The sequence below is a fragment of the Oreochromis niloticus genome, linkage group LG23 (assembly GCF_001858045.2).
Source record: "Oreochromis niloticus isolate F11D_XX linkage group LG23, O_niloticus_UMD_NMBU, whole genome shotgun sequence".
NCBI classification, from domain to species: domain Eukaryota; kingdom Metazoa; phylum Chordata; class Actinopteri; order Cichliformes; family Cichlidae; genus Oreochromis; species Oreochromis niloticus.
The window spans coordinates 3208441-3228230 of record NC_031986.2 but is presented as its reverse complement, the minus strand read 5'-3'; the positions used below and the strand labels follow the sequence as shown (position 1 = coordinate 3228230).

The 19790-nt window shown below is 41.8% G+C and overlaps 1 protein-coding gene and 1 long non-coding RNA gene across 3 annotated transcripts in view; one reads left to right on the top strand and one right to left on the bottom strand.

Annotated features, from left to right (window-relative positions):
- LOC109197015 (ATP-dependent DNA helicase PIF1) overlaps window positions 1-19790 on the top strand; it is a 933009-nt gene that overhangs the window by 850168 nt on the left and 63051 nt on the right. The gene's annotated exons all lie outside the window — the stretch shown is intronic.
- Window positions 14093-16484, bottom strand: LOC109197084 (uncharacterized). Its single transcript, XR_003216225.1, has 4 exons — window positions 16086-16484; window positions 15284-15362; window positions 14546-14703; window positions 14093-14180 (listed from the first exon to the last, which is right to left on the bottom strand). It is a non-coding gene; the product is annotated as an uncharacterized LOC109197084 (long non-coding RNA).

Sequence of the window (19790 nt, the reverse complement as noted above, 5' to 3'; positions counted from 1 at the left end):
ATTTAAACCTCTAGTGGAGAGCAGAATCAACAAGAGTGTGTCTGACCTGCAAAGTTCCACAGCGCCCTCACATGGATGTAAGATGGATGACCCCTTTCCTGCAGCCACACATGGAAAGAGACTAGCCTACTATTTGCCAAGGAGGTGTAAGGCACCGTTGCTGACTCTTTGCTATGTTTATTCAGGAAGCAATTATGTCAGTTGTCATTACATACACTTTAATCCCCTCCATTGTACTCCTGTGATAGACAGCTGGCATCAAAGTGCGAGCAAGGTAAAGAAGAGAGGAAATAGGCAGCAGAGCAGTGTCAGAGGTATCATCATACACACATTCCTGTTGTGAGACCTGTGCAGTACAGGCTGACAGTGACACGGACGCCCCCTCCACATGCTTTACAACGAACTCCTAGAGGGCTTTCAAGCTGCTTCCATCCTTTCTTATTGAGCGTCATTATTTGTGCTGCATCAGTCTATCCTATAGCAAAATTGAACAGAGTGTGGGGGTAGATTCATTACTGATATCTTTGGTTTAAGCTACACTTATCAATATTTATATATCAACAATGACTCAAGTAATATATAAGGGATTGCTGGTGAGGAAGTCTCAGAGAATTAACATCAACTCTGAGGTTTACCTCACTTTGTTTTAAGTTATCTATAAAGTTATCCATTGATTGATTTACTAAGGCCTCACCAGCAGGAGACACCACACGGCTTTAATGTTATTCTTATACTTCCAACACCCTCCAGAATTTTGTTTCCAGCACCAGGCAGATGAGGAAACAGAGCCTAAGGGATGCAAACAGAGGCATATTTTGGAAGATGGGAGACCAAACCACAGATAGAAAAGCTAAAATCTACAGCCATGCTACGTCCAATACTGATCATTCTTCTATGTGTCAGTTAGACTCGTTGGCGATATCAACTTTGTAAAACACCATTTACATTTAGTTCTGACTCACAGAACTACCAGAAAGACAAAGCAGTCGCTATGCTTAGATGGCATTACATTACAGAGTAACTTAACCTCAGGATAATACTGAGTAGTTATACTTTTAACATTTCATCACTAAATATTTTGTACTAATCATAGTCCTGAGACCTCCTCCTTCAATTACAATGAGAAAAAGCAGTCTATGGCACATTACTAATTATATACTCTAAATTTTCACATTATTTTACTATTACTATTTTTCTCTTTTCACACCCATCAAAAATGTAACTGTAGTATTGAATTTACAAATATTTTGAAATCCAGGATTGCTTTCCAGTACTGCATGTGTCTTTCAGCATTGCTCTTTGGGTTTAAATTGTCCATCCATGTTTTCTTCCACTTATCCAGGGCCGGATCACAGAGAAGCCCAGACCTCCCCGTCCCCAGCCACTTCCTCTAGCTGATCTGGGGGAACACCAAGGCATTCCCAAACCAGATGAGAGATACAGTCTCTCCAGCGTGTCCTGGGTCTGTCCCGGGGCCTCTTCCCTGTGGGACATGCCCAGAACACCTCACCCAGGAGGCGCCCAGGAGTCAGAAAACTCATTTCTGCCACTTTTATCCACAGTGTTGTTCTTTCAGATCATGGCCATAAGTGAGGGTAGGAAAGTAGACTGACCAGTAAATCGAGAGCATCGCTTTTACCTTCAGCTCTCTTTTCACCATAATGGACCAGTACAGCATCTAAGCAGAGAAAAGGAAGAAATATGTAAAATTACAGAAAAAACTCTTTTTTAAATGATGTGGACCCATTGTTAAAAACAATAATCCATAATAGATCGATATGTCATTACTTTGGTGTCATGTTATTGGTTATTAGGTGGTCTTTATCTGGAGACAAATCTGTACAACCTATGAAAATACATTTAAAAGTCAAAAATGTATGAATATGCCTCTCTGAAACACCTCAGGCTGACTCTGTAGATCAACATGTTTTCTCTTATATCACCTGTGTCTTTGTCTCCCTGTAAATGAGCAGCAAGAAAAAGTGTCAGAACTGGATTCAGTCATTAACAGACTTGTCGATAGGTGGAATCGTTGGCTTGAACAATTACAATCAAGGTGACAAAGATGCAAATGCATCAAACTGACATCAACATGTGTACAAAGCTGATTCTCAGTGAGGCTGGAATTGGCACTTATAACAATTTCAGGCCCTAGATAAATAATCTTTTGTAAGTAACAGAGCACTAAACTTCAAAAACAAAGTGTAATCAACATCTTATACAGCTGACAGAACTGTGGTCAGAGAACCTCCACTGGTTTTTCCAGCTGTCAGGCAGAAGCAGCAAACTGATTTTAAAACAGATCTTTAAAGTGAAAAAAGACAAACATTTCTGACATTTTGTGTTTCCCCTACAGTGCAGCTGGGGGCATCAGACGGCAGATTCAGGTCAGGCAGGCAGCCCCTCTGCTCTCCTGGGTACAGACTGTAAATGAGTAAAGCTTGTTTAGCACACACACCAATCACTGTGCTGCTGCTCTGCCTTATGTCAACACCCAGAGCAGTCAGAGCCTAACAGACTGACAGGAGCTGATGCTACTGGAGTTACCCTTTGAGATATTTCAGGTGACTGTGTGATGAATAGTGATATTCTAGTAGCATGGCTTTGAGGCTTACTCAGCCCAGGATCCCACTTATACCAAGCCCTCTGGCTTCAGCAACTCCTGCTTTTTGTGATGAGTGATTCCATAAAATTGAGACACCATCCTGAGTTTTGGAGCGTCCATAGACCAGGAATAGGAGCTGGATGGGGGAAACTTAGATACTGACTTTATATGATGTTACCCAAACCCACTTTCAGTCTCAAAATTAAGTCAAAAAATAATTGACAAATTCTTTCATGGCCATTTGAAGCCTATTCCCTCATTATTATATAACAAATTAAGAAGATAAAATACATTCAGTTGGCTCTCAGTGTTTAACTTGCATTTTTTAGGTGTTCAAAAAAAACCCCCAAAATAAATCTTATAGAAAACAAAATGTTAGGAATAGTCACATAAATCTATTTTTTACTGAAAAGAAGGCTCAGCCTGGAAGACAACTAAAGCAGATTGTTTTTTATGAAGAAAATCCCCTTCACATCTAGCAAAGTTGCTCTTAAATAGGTATGTGTATCTTTGTCATACTCTATAATTAACAGAATGATGTAAATAAAGAGGATTTACACCAAGGTGCAAACCACTGGTTATATCCAAGAAGAGAAGGGGAGGGGGAGGGGGCTGTTGCATCTAGTTATAATTAGTGGGATTAACAGGATGAATATTCTCTGAAGCTTCTTTCAGTTTTCACATCTGCAAGCCTTTACCTTTGTCTGCAAGTTCTGGCAAGCACAACGGCAATACCACAGAAACAGCACTCAAATCTCTCCCTCCCTGGGCTTCCATTTGTTATGTGATTTAATGCGTGCACAAAAATCAAAGAATCTATAAGGTAAAGTCCAGTCTACATTGTCTTTTGCTGCCATCCCCAGGATCCAATTCACAAAAACAACCAAAACAAAAACAGTAGTTCTGAAATCCTTGGATCCTCGTCTATCGAGGGTTTTCTGTTTTAATGAGCTTTGGTGTACTTTGGCTTTTCAGGATATTAAGTTTACAGTTTACCCAGAGCATGTGGCACTGATTACTCACTTATCTTGTAGCAGCATTAGTAATCACCTTTCCCACTAAATCTGGGCTCCATATACTTCAGTTCAATACTTGCTTCAGCCTCCCAGTCCATGCTACTGAACTCAAATTCCCAGTCTAATGACTCCACACGCGGCCCAATCATTCCAGCAGCCTGATGGTTCATGTTCACCTAGAGTTAAATAAGCAGCAATTGTAGCAAAAATTATTGCATTTACCACTCCACAGCTTCCTCCTCATACACTGTAAAAAAGAAAATGTTGAGAAAACGTAAAATTTCAAGGCAACATGATGCAAGAGATTTTTGAGTTTTCTCAACTTTCGCCAACTGTTGTTGACTCAACTAAGGTTTACAAGTTCTGCCAACTTGGATCTTCTTGTTCACCTAATTAGGATAATCCTGGAAGTCTAACGAAGAAATTCTGGTTTCAATGCCATGTATTTCTGCCTTCACCAAACACAGATATTCTTGTTGAGTAATCATACAATTCTTACTCCAGTGAGTTGAAAATTTACCTATATAAACAAAGGAAAATGTATGTTGTTATTATACTTGAAAAAACACTTAATAGATATAGAATAAAACAAAGCACAATTCAATGTTATCTAAAAGCTTATTTATTTTGTTCAACAGTCTTTTCAGTACATTTCAGAATGTCATGGGTAGTAGGGTGAATTTCTGTTAAAAAAAACAAAAAGAAAGAAAGAAAAGAAATAACAAACAAACAAAAACGTGTTGCCAGTTTCTTTTGGGTGCTTTGAGCACCCCAGCAGAGACGTCAAAATTCCAGAGTCCAGAACCAAAAAAGAAAAGTGTCCAGCAACTTAATAATTCATGCACACACACCCTGACCGTCTTGTAAAAGCTGAACATAACTATTGCACATTAAATAGGGTAGTGCCACAAACGATTGCCTATGCACCTGTAGAGAGTTGAAAATAGCTTTCTAGTAAAATCTGGTATCAGAAATAAACTGGGGAAAACAGCCCCCCCTAAAGGTTTTTGTTATGATTGTATTTGTGTACCTGTCAGTTTACAATGCTATTCTGCATCCAGCCGCTAGAGGGCGCATTACGCGCAGTGGTATCGAGTAGCGTTTTGGGGCACAGAGGAAGAATAAACCTTCCTGTTGTGAAACTGACATCAGCTCAACGTGTGTCCCGTTTTCTATTCTTTATCACAGGTTAGTAAATGCATTTAAATGAATGTATACTGCAGACCTTACAAACAGAGGATGTTGTTTATGTGGGTAATGAGCGCAACTCGCTAAAGAAATGGATTCGTTCTGAGTTGTGTCCGAATTGTGGGTTAAGGCTGCAGGCTAAATGATGCTAATGCTAGCGGACTGGGCTAATGTGGGATACTGAGTGTGTGTGGGGAAGCTAATCTGACCTGTGAGAGACTTCTGGACTGTGAACTCTTAATGTATTATGCACTCTGATAAATTGATTTGATACTATGTTTTATTCTTCTGGTTGATGTTGTGGTTACAAGAACAAGTTTGTGGTTTAATATGAAGACATTTATAGAATGTTATAAGGAAACTGTTTGATCAATGCTGACTGCATAGTAGTAGTGAACGCTGTTAAAGGAGCATTGCACTCTATATAGTTGTAGGTTGTATAAGAACAGTGAATATGTTTGTTTTATGTCAAAGACATTATTTTCTTGTAAAGAGTAAAATAGCTATATTAAAAAAACAGAAGTTATATTGTCAGTACAGTGGAAATACATTTCACATAGATAAGTTAGTGCTGAACGAGAATTAAAATGTTTAAAAACGAGTTAATTTTATGATGTTTGTAAATGTAGTTAAAAATGGAGTACAGAGTACACTATTGTGTTTTGTTTATCTTTGTAAAATAAGTGTGTTTATTGTGATACATTGTGAATCTGATATTGTCAATGGATTTAAGCAACATTTTGTTTATGTTTTGTCAAAGTTGTATTGAGAGATTTATACAGTCTCTAGCTCAGGGAACTGTGGCCATGTATGGTAAACTGGACTGAAGCATAAGGCCATTGCTTTGCAGTTAGTGTGGTGATACCTGAAGCTGTTCTAAGCTGTTGTGAAGAATAAACCTTCCTGTTGTGAAACTGACATCAGCTCAACGTGTGTCCCGTTTTCTATTCTTTATCACAGCACCACACGTTGTTGAACAGGAAACCAGTTGCCCCTCTGGTCATCATCTTAGGGAGGCAACAATTCTGGGGCTCGTCCGGGATTAGCGCCATGGTGGTCAGGTGCTAATCAGCCAAGAATTGCGGGATCCATATCCCTCTGATGCACAGCATCAGTAACGATTGACATCAGGTATCCAGACATGGCCACTCTGCATGACCTACAGTGGGAGATCCAGAACCAGCTTCATCAGCTGACCAGAGCCGCTAACAGGGACCTGCTACATAAACTTGCAGTATCGTGTCAAGAAGAAGAGGTGGAAGATGTTCCCGGTGAGGATGCAACTGAGGTGGAGCTCTTTGACTTTATCGTTGACTTTCTGAGAAGTAAACGACTGAAGAGCCTTGAAGATCAGGGCATGTCTCGTCTGCTTGCATTTCGTGACCTCATTGATGACCTGCAAGCACCCCAGGTAACTGTTGAACTTGGTCAAGCATCTGATGAAGGGGATGCTGTTTCTGTATCAGAGACTGAACCAGCAGTAGTAGCATCAGTAATGAATAAGAGAGTCCCAACATCAGTGATTGCTGATCCTGTAACTGGTTTAGTAAAACTGACAGATGTTGCTGCATTGTTACCACATAGAGAGTTTAAGATACATGGTGGTCAAATCTCAGACTCAGCTTCTGATTTGAGTTTTAACTGTCTATGTAAACAAATCGATGAAGGTCTGGCTGAGGGGTTCTCAGAAGCTGAGGTCTTAAGAACAGTGCTCAAGGTAATTAAGCCTGGTACCTTTAAAGACATGCTCATGACCAAAGACACTCTGACCCTTGCTGAGTTAAAAAGGTTCCTTAAAGCACACCTTAGGGATAAGAGCAGTACTGAATTGTTCCAGGAACTAAGTAACGCAAAGCAACTTGACAAAGAAAGCCCACAACAGTTTATGTATAGACTAATGGGGGTCAAGCAGCGTATAATGTTTGCTTCTAAACAAGGTACAGACTTCCAATATGACAGCAAACTGGTGCAGGGAGTGTTTCTTCATTCACTTTACCAGGGGATGAATGAAAAATGCTCATACATCAGACGAGATCTTCAACCACATATTTCCGACATGAATGTGACTGATGACTTTGTACTCGAGGTGATCACAAGATCACTGCGGGAGGACACCGAGAGGAAAACCAGGTTGGGACAGGTATGCAAACAAAAAGCAATCAGTATCAATACAGCCCAGCTGGACAGTGACAAACAGAATGCCATTCAGGTGCAGGCAGAGGTGCAGGCCAATCGCAGTGCTATACAGGAGTTAACAGCCCAAGTGTCATCTTTGGCCAAAAGTTTGGAGAAAGCCATCACACCGGTAGTGAATGTGGCAACAGAAAACACTTACAACCCTTTGCCACACATAAAACAGTCAGCCAAGCCTGAAGTTAAAGGGAAATGTCACCAATGTGTATCCCAAGGACATGACACCTGCTCACACTGCTTCCGATGTGGAAAAGAAGGGCACAGAGCTATTGGCTGCTTACAAAAGGGAACTCTGTCGGGAAACCGGGTGAGGTCGCTGGGGAGGGACTACCAGTGACCTTGGAGAATGCAGAGTCCCCAATTCCAGAGAAGCTGCACCCCAAAGAGAAAATTCCATCTTCAACCAAGACCTCCAGATCGTGTCAAGTGTCCAAAAGGGAGCGTGCTGCTCAGCTGATTGGGGGTAGGTGTATGGTAACTTGTTATCTAGATGGGGTCAAACTTCAAATGTTGTTGGATAGTGGGGCCCAAGTAAGTATTGTGGAGAAGTCTTGGGTGCAAAAAGCCTTGCCAAATGTGACAATTAGGCCACTGGAAAGCCTACTCTCAGATCACCCACTCAAAGTCACTGCAGCTAATGGGACAGATGTGCCGTTTGAAGGGTGGATAGAAGTTTTTCTTGAGATCACAAGTAGCAGACATGGCTCAGTTGCTATTCATGTTCCCATGCTAGTAAGTCGCGGAGGGCTGAGCAGCCCGCTACTAGGCTTCAATGTGATACAAGAGATGATTGCAGGAAATGGTGATCAAAGAGACGACGGCAACTTGGTGAGTCTCCTTTCAGAAGCCCTGAGAATTCAGAAGAGTAATGCTGAAAGCCTTGTTTCGGTGGTTCACACAAAGCAACCCCTGGAAGAGTCAGAATGTCCAGTATTAAGAGTTGGAAAGAAGGGACTCACCATCCACCGCAGTCAGATCTGTCAGGTGAAATGCCGCATGAGAGCTTTTCCTGGAGGAGGAGTCATGTTGTTTGAGCCGAATGTAGACTGTCGCTTGCCAGATGGGTTGGAGTTATTTCCTGCGCTCGTTGAAGTGCCGGCTGGCGCCTCAAAAATAGTGAGAATACCAATCCAGAATTCAACAAAGCATGATGTTTTTTTACCTCCAAAAGCAGTGTTAGGATTCATTGAAGAAATTGTTGAAAGCACACCTGTAAACATCCATCCTTCTATGCAGGGGCCTGGAGAACCAAACAATGACACCCTTCTGTGCGCCACCCAAACAAGTCCAACCAGTGAAGAACAAAGTAATGGGAAGGAGAATGGCCGGGCTTGCAGTGTGGAGGAAAGATGGCATCCAAATGTTGATTTAGATCACCTGCCTGAGCCTGACCAGAGCACGGTACGGCAAATGCTTTATGAGGAATCAGACGTGTTTGCTCGTGATGAAGGGGACATTGGGTGTGTCCCTGGCTTACAGCTGAAAATCAAAACGACTGATGACACTCCAGTTCAAAAGAGCTACAATTCTATTCCACGGCCACTGTTTAAAGAGGTGAAGGAGTATATCCAAAATCTCCTAAACAGGGGGTGGATTAGGAAGTCTGTTTCTGCCCATTCCTCACCTGTAGTGTGTGTGCGAAAAAAAGACAACAGTCTTCGCCTGTGTGTTGACTTCCGTGAGCTTAACCGCAAAACCGTTCCAGATCGTCATCCACTCCCACGGATCCAGGATTTGTTGGACAGCCTAGGAGGCAATTCATGGTTCTCCATCTTGGACCAAGGGAGTGCGTACCATCAAGGGTTTGTGAGTGAGGAGTCAAGACATCTAACTGCCTTTAGCACACCCTGGGGACTCTACGAATGGGTACGAATACCCTTTGGACTGACGAATGCACCAGCTGCCTTTCAGAGGTGCATGGAGGGAGTGTTAGAGGGCATCAGAGACGAGTGTTGCGTGCCGTATTTGGATGATGTCCTTTGCTATTCCAAAACGTTTGACGAACATGTAGACCATCTAAGAAAAGTGTTCCACCGGATGCGACAACACGGCATTAAGCTTCGCCCAGCCAAATGTGAGCTCTTTAAGAAACAAATTCGGTACATCGGGCGAGTGGTATCAGGAGAAGGGATTCAGATCGATCCAAAGGATTTGGAAGCAGTTCTGGCCCTGAAAGACAAGAAGCCTCGCACAGTTGGAGAGGTCCGGACGTTGCTTGGATTTCTCAGCTACTACCGGTCCTTTATCCAAGACTTTTCACGACTGGCGAGGCCCCTGTTTGAAATTCTCCAAAGCCCAGCTGAGACAGGTCATGCCATTAAGCCTCAGACTGTTAAGGGAAAAAGTCCAGCGACCAAAGGGAACAAGGGGCAACTTCCCTCTCGCTCACCTGTCACTTGGACTACTGAACATCAGAACGTGGTGTCCAGGTTGGTGGACATGTTGACAAACCCCCCCATCCTGGCCTACCCAGATTTTGATCTTCCATTTGTGTTGCACACAGACGCTTCAAACGAAGGCCTGGGAGCTGTATTATACCAACGCCAAAACAACAAACTGCGTGTCATTGGGTACGGCTCCAGGACCTTAACACCTGCAGAGAGGAACTATCATCTGCACTCGGGCAAACTTGAGTTCCTGGCACTTAAATGGGCTATTTGCGACAAGTTCCGGGATTACCTGTATTATGCACCAACTTTCACGGTCTATACCGATAATAACCCCTTGACCTACATCCTGAGTTCAGCAAGACTGAATGCTGTGGGTCACAGATGGGTTGGGGAGTTGGCGGATTTCCATTTTGACATTAAGTATAGACCAGGAAAGAGGAACGCTGATGCCGATATGTTGTCCAGGTATCCCGTGAACCTGCAGCAGCAGATGAATGACCATACAGAGACAGTGTCACCGGAGGTGGTCTCTGCCGTGTGGCAGGGGACAAAATTGGTGCAAAACGATGATGTTCCCTGGGTGGCTGCATTGCAACTAAATGGTGATGATGGAAATGCTGTACCACACAATAGTGTTTCAGGCATCATTCCCAGGGATATTAGAGCTGCACAACAAGCAGATCCAGCTATTAAAGAAGTTATTTCTTTGAAACTGAGAGCGTGGACTCCAAATGAAAAGGAGAAAAAAACAATGTCTAAACAGACAAGGAGACTGCTCTATGAGTGGAACAAGTTAGAAGTAGAAAATGGACTACTCTACCGAAAAACAAACCAAAACCGACAACTGGTCCTCCCTGAACAGCTCAAATCAGTGGTACTGAAAAGCTTACATGACGACATGGGGCATGTAGGTTCTGAAAAGGTGATACATCTTGCCCGAGAACGGTTCTATTGGCCGTACATGCAGCAAGATGTGGAAGAATACGTGACAAAAAAATGCCAGTGTATTAAACAGAAGCACCCCAATATCCAGCAGAGAGCTCCAATGGGATCCCTCACCACCAGTGCACCTTTTGAGTTGGTCTCTATTGACTATTTGCACTTGGAGCCAAGCAAAGGAGGATATGAGTATATCCTTGTCCTCGTTGATCACTTCACGCGCTTTGCGCAGGCATACCCAACGAGAAACAAATCAGGAAAGACAGCTGCTGAAAAGATATTTCAGGACTTTATTCCTCGCTTTGGGTATCCAGAGAAGTTGCATCACGACCAAGGACGTGAGTTTGAAAACAGCCTGTTCCAAAGACTGCAAGAACTATCAGGAATTGCACACTCACGCACCACTCCTTATCATCCTCAGTGCAATCCAGTGGAGCGATTAAATCGTACACTTCTCCAAATGCTGCGCACCCTACAAGAAGAGAAAAAGAGTGAATGGAAAGATCATCTGCCTCAGATCGTGCATGCCTACAATTGCACAAGGCATGACGCAACAGGGTACTCTCCATTTTTTCTCTTGTATGGCAGGGCTCCACGGCTACCAGTTGACCTACTTTTTCACCAAGGGAAAGACACTGAGGCACAAAACCATCAAACGTTTGTCCAAAAGTGGGCCGAGAGGATGCGAATCGCTTACCAAATAGCTGCAAACAACAGCCGACAGTCCTCAGCCAAAAGCAAAAAGCAGTACGACAGACACGTAAGAGGTATCACTCTCCAGCCAGGTGACAGAGTACTGGTGAAAAATTTGTCAGAGAGAGGAGGGCCAGGAAAACTGCGCGCCTATTGGGAGAAGGTAGTACATCGCGTGGTGGAGAGACTGGGAGATGGACCAGTCTATAAGGTACAGCCAGAGAGAGGTAGTAAAGCTATGCGGGTTCTTCATAGAAACCTCCTACTACCAGTAAACGACTTACCTTTTGAGGAAGAACTTCCTGTGGAAGAAAAGACAAAAGCAAAAAGGCAAAGACAACCTGTAAGAGATGTCAATGAAACAGCGACAAGTAGCTCTGATGAGGAAGATAGTTATACCTACCACCATGGCCTCCGGAGCAAGATTCCATGCTACAGACTTGTGAACCCTCAACAACAAAGACCTGCCATTCAACAGGAGCACCCTCAGCAACAGGAAACTGTCATTCCGAAGCAGAATCCTCAAAGTGAGCCCAAGCTACGTGCGACAGCAAGAGAGTTCTGTCCACTTGACAGGCAAGAATATGGGGGAGAGCAAGATGTTGTAGAGGCTGAGGAGTTAGCAGAAAAAGACATGGAGGAAATGGATGGAGAAAATAGAGAAAATGACTTTGTAAGGAGGTCACAGAGGAGGGGGAGACCAGCAGAAAGACTCACGTACAACGCACTGGGTCAGCCATCATACTGTCACTGGAGGGCAGATATGAACACCCTTTCGGCTAGGCAACCCTGGATGTTGACACAAGGCGTCCCATCATTCTTTCACCCCATCTATTCCCAGCCGTACTACCACAATGACTTCACACTCATACACTGATGGGTCCACACATGAAGAAACAAATGTCAGGAGACATTCTTTTAAGTGGGGGAGAGTGTAGAGAGTTGAAAATAGCTTTCTAGTAAAATCTGGTATCAGAAATAAACTGGGGAAAACAGCCCCCCCTAAAGGTTTTTGTTATGATTGTATTTGTGTACCTGTCAGTTTACAATGCTATTCTGCATCCAGCCGCTAGAGGGCGCATTACGCGCAGTGGTATCGAGTAGCGTTTTGGGGCACAGAGGAAGAATAAACCTTCCTGTTGTGAAACTGACATCAGCTCAACGTGTGTCCCGTTTTCTATTCTTTATCACAGGTTAGTAAATGCATTTAAATGAATGTATACTGCAGACCTTACAAACAGAGGATGTTGTTTATGTGGGTAATGAGCGCAACTCGCTAAAGAAATGGATTCGTTCTGAGTTGTGTCCGAATTGTGGGTTAAGGCTGCAGGCTAAATGATGCTAATGCTAGCGGACTGGGCTAATGTGGGATACTGAGTGTGTGTGGGGAAGCTAATCTGACCTGTGAGAGACTTCTGGACTGTGAACTCTTAATGTATTATGCACTCTGATAAATTGATTTGATACTATGTTTTATTCTTCTGGTTGATGTTGTGGTTACAAGAACAAGTTTGTGGTTTAATATGAAGACATTTATAGAATGTTATAAGGAAACTGTTTGATCAATGCTGACTGCATAGTAGTAGTGAACGCTGTTAAAGGAGCATTGCACTCTATATAGTTGTAGGTTGTATAAGAACAGTGAATATGTTTGTTTTATGTCAAAGACATTATTTTCTTGTAAAGAGTAAAATAGCTATATTAAAAAAACAGAAGTTATATTGTCAGTACAGTGGAAATACATTTCACATAGATAAGTTAGTGCTGAACGAGAATTAAAATGTTTAAAAACGAGTTAATTTTATGATGTTTGTAAATGTAGTTAAAAATGGAGTACAGAGTACACTATTGTGTTTTGTTTATCTTTGTAAAATAAGTGTGTTTATTGTGATACATTGTGAATCTGATATTGTCAATGGATTTAAGCAACATTTTGTTTATGTTTTGTCAAAGTTGTATTGAGAGATTTATACAGTCTCTAGCTCAGGGAACTGTGGCCATGTATGGTAAACTGGACTGAAGCATAAGGCCATTGCTTTGCAGTTAGTGTGGTGATACCTGAAGCTGTTCTAAGCTGTTGTGAAGAATAAACCTTCCTGTTGTGAAACTGACATCAGCTCAACGTGTGTCCCGTTTTCTATTCTTTATCACAGCACCACACATTGTTGAACAGGAAACCAGTTGCCCCTCTGGTCATCATCTTAGGGAGGCAACACACCCAGACATTGACATTTTACACAGGCTTACTATGATGAACTATGGAAGTTAAAAGTTCTTAGAAATGTTACCATCAATGAAGAGGAAACTAACAATATAACAAATCTTTTACAATACTACAAGACAAATTTTCACCATATATTCTCAACAATACAGATTCATCTGACTAAAATTTACATTTCGAATAATGATTTATCCACTTCACCTTCATATTGTCCGACCAGGCCAAAATAAGATGGCCTGAATTGCTTCAAAGGTAAAACTCATCTGCTTTGGATAATCAATGTTGAGGGCATACAGAAGGCCAAAGAGGTATGCCAGGGCAGTAGAGAGATCTGGAATGTTCTGTAGCCTGTCCCCTTCCAACACAACTGCATGTTCTCGCACAGACGTATCAGCATCGTCATCTTGTAGGATGGTGAGGATGGCAACTGATGCACTGTTCAACACGGGTTCCAAAATGTCAGTGTCCTGAAGAAAAGTAAAATATGAATTATTGAAAGCTAAGAAAAACTAAAGACAAAACAAATTTCTAAAGATTTTAACTTTAACCTCTATACCATGCTGGTCGTTTGACCCATGGAGGTTTTAAGAAGAAAAAGCTTATTTTCTTTTAATTAATGCCACCTTGTGAGTTTTGTACAAAAATATTTTCTGCTATGGAACAACCACTAACAATGCCCAGCTGCTGCTCAGCAGAAAAAAAGGAGTGAGAGTTATGACAACTGCAATCCCCACTATAAAATTATCTGGACTGCACTGAGAAAGTGTACATTTCCATTTTGGATAAACTCATCCTTTAAAAACATCTCATAGCAATTAGTTTTACTTGCATTACTTTTTTGTACTTACTAAGCACTTCAGGAAAACCTCTGTTGCATCTTCTCTTGAGGAAAATGGGCAGGCCTCTCAGTGCCCGTTGGACACAGTGTTGGATGTCTAAAGAGTGTTCAGTGGAAAACAAGAATTTCAATTAGTGAAGTAACATGGTGTACTATACACAATGCAAAATCAGAACTCTCATAGTAATGAAAGTAAAGCACAGGTCAGACCCAGCAACACGCAAAACGTACAACCCCCCCCCCCAAAAAAAACAACAACAACACCATGTTAACAATTTTACTTTTGTTTTACAAATTAAATAAAATACTGCCAAATAAGAACAAAGCAATGACTCATGACATTCATTTTTACCGACATATCCACTGATGTGTTTTGTTTGAAGCCAACATCTTTTTCAGTTTCTGTTAAGAGAAAAGTATACTCTCTTCTAAAAATGTCAGATAAAGGAGCACTTCACTCACCTGTTCATCAAGTTTATCCAGGAGGTCTTCCATCTCCTCACCAAGAGCTCCCTTCTTAGACCAGTACAGTTTCAGCAGTCCAGGCACAACTTTGTCAAGGGATGCATTGAAGGTCCCCAGGAGGTCTTTGCTTGTGATCCGATGAAATTTTCAGATATCTAAACAATACATTCACCAAAATATTGTCATTTATTCAGCACAGAAAATTCCTGGGTAGCTGTCTTGGACAGTCTGCACCATGTTATATGCCTGACTGTGTTATCAACAGCAAAGCCTACTTCAAAAATCTCTCATGAATACGTCTTTTGCACAGGAATAGAAACACCCCCCACAAAACCCAGTATCAATATGAAAATACATATTATGTTCTAAGTTGCACCAAAATCTGTGACCAATCAGATTCTGTGACCTGCCTTAGTATTCTTTCCCTAACAATCTCAGGCTATAGAAGTCCTATTTCTAGCACAAAAAGAAAAAAAATACATGCTAAGTCAAAATTATGTGATTGCCTTTCTGTTTCACAATTTTGATTTAGCATGGGGACTCTTGTACTGGCAGAAATGTTCAGGGTAAGGATTTCAATATAACACTGGCAAGGGCCTTGACTGGAGTGGTAGCACAAGATAATAAAGTTGGCCAATGCATTACCCCAGCAAATACCGTACTGCTTCAATATAAGTATAAATCATGCCCAATTTGAATAATAATTAAATTATAAATAAATTAGGACAGTCTTACCTCCTCAGAGGAAAACAGCGCAGGTCATCTCTCCTGGACCTCAGATACCATAGGCTGACACTCCACGACCTCTCTCCGCCTGAGAGAAAATGTTTGCAATAATGAAACATTTCAATATAATGTAGAAAAAAAACGAGAAAAAAAAGTTACGGATCGGACTCCCCGATCCTTACTGCGCATGTGCAAAGTCGGACCGTACAGCTCGCGTCTACCCGTGGAATTGTACATAAAATCAATACTCCACCAACAAAAAGGCTCTCAAAACAATACAATACTTTTCCACAGCTTTGAAGGATGGGTCAGGTGTATCCTTCGTGGCCCACCCTATGCCAGAATTCATAGCGCGGCCCAGCCGATTCTAGTTTCAAACAATGGCGGCAGCCACTTAGTTTTAATATTACTCTTATTACTCTTTCTGGGTCACAAAGTAAACTTTTAAGGTATTTTCAGGCGAGAATGTAGCTGTGTAAATTTCAAATATCTGCTCAGTTTATTAAGACAACACATTTTTGCAAAAATGCTTCTACGTTTTCGGAGACGTCTGTTACCACCAGCTTCGATAGCTAGCTGGGGATTCAAGGCTCGCTAGAGCAGCGAGAACAGTGAACTCCTGGCATATCATTTTCAACCCCCCGCGCGGTCCTTCGCTAGCTTAAACATGATATATAAGTCCCTTAGATGACTTAAATATGTTATTGTTTGGCTTTTTTTCAGTGCTTTACTCGTTCCACCCTCCTGGGTCCTCAGGAGGATGCAGCCTAGCGCTTGTAGAAAATCCTAATAACAGATGTCGTTAGCTTACCTGCTAGGGCAAATGGCCGGCAGCTCCCGCACCTGTCCAAAAAATGGTCAAATAATACACTCCAACTTCAGACCAGGTAAAATCCGTAATGGTCGAAAAATTTTAATTTTCATCCAACTTTGGCCACGTTTGTTCAAAGTTTCTTAGCAGGTTTTCAGTTCAGAACACATCGTCAAACCACTATCACACAGTCTGCTCAGACTCGTTTGGTCTAGTTCAAACTTATTCAGACCACGACGTGTGCCAGTCACCTACGGGGTTTCCCACCGGTTCCCAACTCGACTCAAAAAATCTACTCAAAAGTTGATAATCTTTGTTATGCTCGCTAGAAAATCTTAGTTAGGACAACAATGGAAGAAATTTGTTGGGCAGACAAGCTATTTTAGGTTGTAAATGGAAAGTTTTTTTTCTAAGTCAGTTTAATTTGAAAACTTTACTCAAATCAACAATTACTAGTTATCGTTTTTACAGTGTAAGCTTGCAGCAACACATTTAAAAGTTTGTACATTCAAAGTTTAATCATGAATGTTACTCAGCCCTGTAAGCAGAAGGTGATGATTCTGACCTCCCTTCAGCTCAGTCTTAGGTTCAGCAGTAGACCACACGTTCTTTATGAGTAACCAACTTAAAATGGGGAAAATCGGCTCAAGAACCCTTTGCTATTCAAAAGAATTACTGATAGTACGCTCACTGTAAAATCTAACCACGGCTAAAAAAGTTCAAATAAAAATCTACAAGAGAGCAGAGTGGTCTTTCCTCACGAGAATACTGAACTGTGAGTGCTCAGTTTCCTCCACATATCCCCATTTGTTTCAGAACTCTCAGTAGGGCTTTAAACTAACCGCGCAGGTGAATGAGCTTTTAGTTTCAAAGAGACATGAGACTTCCCAAACCCTGACATGCATAGCCCCACTGGACTGCAGTAGTTTATCAGCGTTAAGGGTTTTACGTTTTTTTTCATCAAGTTATATAAATTATTGTAACTTGTAGTCACAGTTCATCTGCAGAACTCATCTGGTCCTCACAGGCTGTCTAATACACATTCTCTTTGTGCTACCATATGTGCTTTCTGGGCATTTTAGGCTTCCTAAACAATTAAATGCTGCTCAAATTTCCTAGCTCCTTATCCATTAAACATCAGCTGCCTGCCTTGCTTGCGCGTCTCATTTTCGTCACATTACAAGTCATTTTCTCTTCATTATTCATCTTAGCTCTTTGGGGTACTACCGTTAGTAATGGTTAGCAGGAGTAGACCTGATATTCTGCTTTTTCCTGTCCTCCACAGGATTGACTCCAGCCTCATGTCAATGCTTCTTATAAGGTCATATTGGCAATACATGCTTCCCAATATTTCATGTCATTATGGCAGCATCCCCCAAGACACAAAGCAGTAATTCAGAGCTTTGTATAGCTCTAAATTACCAAATCACGTCAAAGTCGCCTCAAGAGGCTTCGATACACTACAGCTATACAGAGCTTTTGTACTCCTTGTTCTGTGGGTCACCAGCGGCCTTCTCTTCTTGCATCCATTTCAATTCCAGCATCTTCCGGTATCCATGTGTTTGCTCACATCATGTTTTCTTAATCTGTGATTCTGCTTTTCCATTTCTAAGTCACTAAAGTCTAAAACTCGTGGAAAGTCAACAAATACCTGGTTGTAGCATTAAAGTCTGTCTTGTCTCTCCTGCCCTCTACCAACTCTCAGTCTCATTGTCCTTTGCCTCATTGCAGACTCTGTGCTCTCTCCTGGCCTACAGCAGCCTTGAGCCTTGATGCAGGCTCTCTTCTGTCCTTTGTAACTTTCAGCCTTATCGCAGGCTCACTGCTCGATGCTCAGCTTCAGCAGACTCCAGCCTCTCTTCTCTCTCTCGCCGTCTTCCTCTCTGCTCTACGTAGGTTATCAGCGGCTTCAAACCTTAATGCAGGATGTTGCTGCTCTCTGACCTGTGCATACCAGCATATTACAGGATCTCTGACCTCAGCTGCGTGGATCCTCGACACAAGTTCCTTCTGTCTTTTGTCCTTTGTCTACTCTCTGCCTTATTGCATTCTCTCTGCTCTCTGCTGGCAGTCAGTGGCCTTAATGCTGCCTCTCTGCTAGCATTCTTCAGCCCAGTTAGCCTCCACTCCACGTACTCTAAATCTCACTGTCAGTTTCCCTTTCAGAGGCCTTCATTGAGCCTACCTCCTCCCCATCTCTGCCTCTCCTTCATCAGGCTCCATTCAAGCCTCCAACTTCATCTCTCCCACCAGCGTCTAGAGTCCGCGGCTCCCACCCTAATCCCTATGACCGCTGGGATGTCATTCCGCTGTGATGGGCCATCAGACAGTAACCACCAAATACATGAATTGAATTCATTTCCTTCTAATGGGCTCTCTTTCTTGAACTAATATTTCTTTGTTATATTAATATATAGCACAAGATTCAGTTATCTTTGCATAAAACAGCCGGTACAGTGTAATTCAGTGAGCTACTTCTACCTAACTAAAGAATGTCTGTACTGTGGACAGAAGAAAAAGCCACAGCTTTTTCCACCGAAATGAGGGAAAAACTGAGGGAAAAACAGAGACACTCAGTGTGGCTGAAGGAAAAAGGAGTTAAAAGTTAGTGCATTGAAAAAGAGAGTGGATGGATGGGTGAAAGACACAAAAATATATGATGAGAGATTATTTAAAAAATTGAATAAATTCTGGACATTGTGTGGCTTATGGTGTTTTAAATGTAAGTAATAATTTAAAAAAAGAAGAATTTAGTAGTAGTCATTGTAGTCGTTTTAAAGACACTTGTTCGTACACATGGTCAGGGGCACTTCTAAAAGTGCAGGATGAAGAAATTCAGGTATGAAAATATTTAAAAAAAAACACTGACTTGTGCCTAAAGTGTTCTTATGCACAGTTTAAGCACAGATTTGTATGTAAATACATTATTCTGCTGCAGAAAAAATCCAAGGGTATGACAGACCTCTGAAAGCTGTTTTTCCTTGGTTAGAGTGGAATCAGTTCAGTGGAGGTGGGGTGTAGCAACCCTCATCTTCCCAGACTTATACCCACTGTGTATTTCCCACGTGGGCTTTGATACACTGCTCTGTCTACGTTCACTTTTCAGTTGTACCACTGTCACTATGTGAAACATGAATTCATCATCAAAAAGATCATTCACTATAAAATGCTGAAATATCTGAGTCCACCTGAAGTGTTTGGCCCAGTGGCAGCTGGGTGCAGTTCTTAGAGAAAAGGGTTACTTAGAAATAAATAATGTAATACCAGAAGGTTTGACCTTGTTTGGACTCCATGATCAGCGGCCCTGTGCTGCTCTGAGGACACCTCCTCTCAGTGCATTTACAATTCAAAAGGATATAAGCATATTTTACGTGAATTGTATGACTGATTTCCAACCCGTTTATCTCATGAAGCTAATATACAAAGTTAGGTTTAGTTAGCAAATCTAATCAAAGCCATCAGTGTAACTTTAAACTGATGTGCACTACCCTTATTCTAACCTAATATGACCTGACCTTGAGCATGGCCACCACATCCAGTCTGTCCCAGACTAACGTAGTGCAACACTGTAAACTTCATCATAGTACTGAAATTTGCACTAAAGTAATCGGGTTTCTAAGCAAAAGAATATGTAGGTCCAATATCTCTTTTAAAAACTGTACAGTGAAATAGGATATTACAATGAAGCTTTACATTTTCAGTTTA